Genomic DNA, 1107 nt, shown 5'->3' on the forward strand with positions numbered 1-1107 from the left:
CAAAAGGTTGGGTAAGAAGTTGCTCTTTCTTATTTTGTTTCTTTGGACTGCTATAGCAATTTACCAATACATAGGAAAGACAAAATAGTGTGGTATGATTTATCTTCTTCGAGTGTGCTTTCTCCTTCACCCACGCAGCGGCTGGGAGGGGCCTGGTGCTGACTGTCACCGTACTGCGATCCACTGGAGTTGGGGCACTGGTGCTTGAGGCTGACTGATCAGAATGAATGACAAGCCTCTTTGGGAGCAGATTGGAATATTACTATCAAGTCCTTGATGAAGATAGGAGTCAACTAGCACCATTATACATTCAAATTTAAATTAGATTAGATTATGAGGACACGCAGTCCTCTTTTAATGTCATTTAGTAATGCATGCATTAAGAAATGATACAATGTTCCTTCAGAATGATATCACAGAAACACAAGACAAACCACAAGACTTCTTGCCTTTCTTGAGAAGCACTGCAGTCCCAAGGTAAAGATACTATTGTGAAAAAACTTAGTAGCCTACATGTGCAAAAATACAGCATCTGGTAACTGCACAAGACCATCAACCCACACCTGATAATTGTATTTTGAGTATGGTCGTCAGACAACTTAAGGTTGGTGACAACCCAGTCATGGGATTCCACCAGGTATTTTTACTGAAACGCATTAATGAAGCTTGGATCTGCACCAACGATGTCTTCAGGCTTTCACTGCAGAACTTTTCCTGAGAGTTCTCCTTCTGCATGTCCTTATATCCACTCTTCTTAGTCTGCTATTAGTTGCAATAACTGGATTCTAAATATCATGCACAAATGTGTACCCAGCAGTAAAAATTTTCAACCTGAGCAGTCTTCATTGATTCTATTGTATTTCTTTGTTGTGTTGTGAATGCTGCAAGGAAATAAATCTCAGTATATGTGATAGACATGCTTTGATAATAAATTTACTTTGAAGGGATGCAGGCCAAAGGTGGGCAAATGGGACTAGTCTAGCTGGGCTCCTTGGTTGGCAGGGATGAATTGAGCTGACGGGCCTGTTTCTGTGTTGCCGATCTCTGAGACTGGAACCTAAAGTGGACCAATAATGTCATACAGATATAAGGAATAACGATGATACG

At 40.7% G+C, this 1107-nt stretch overlaps 1 pseudogene; it reads left to right on the plus strand.

Annotated features, from left to right (window-relative positions):
• Positions 1 to 220: 220 nt before the first annotated feature.
• Positions 221 to 718, plus strand: LOC140186753 (nuclear transport factor 2-like; annotated as a pseudogene).
• The last annotated feature ends 389 nt before the right edge of the window (positions 719 to 1107 follow it).

This window comes from Mobula birostris, chromosome 23 (genome assembly GCF_030028105.1).
Source record: "Mobula birostris isolate sMobBir1 chromosome 23, sMobBir1.hap1, whole genome shotgun sequence".
Classification (NCBI taxonomy): Eukaryota; Metazoa; Chordata; class Chondrichthyes; order Myliobatiformes; family Myliobatidae; genus Mobula; species Mobula birostris.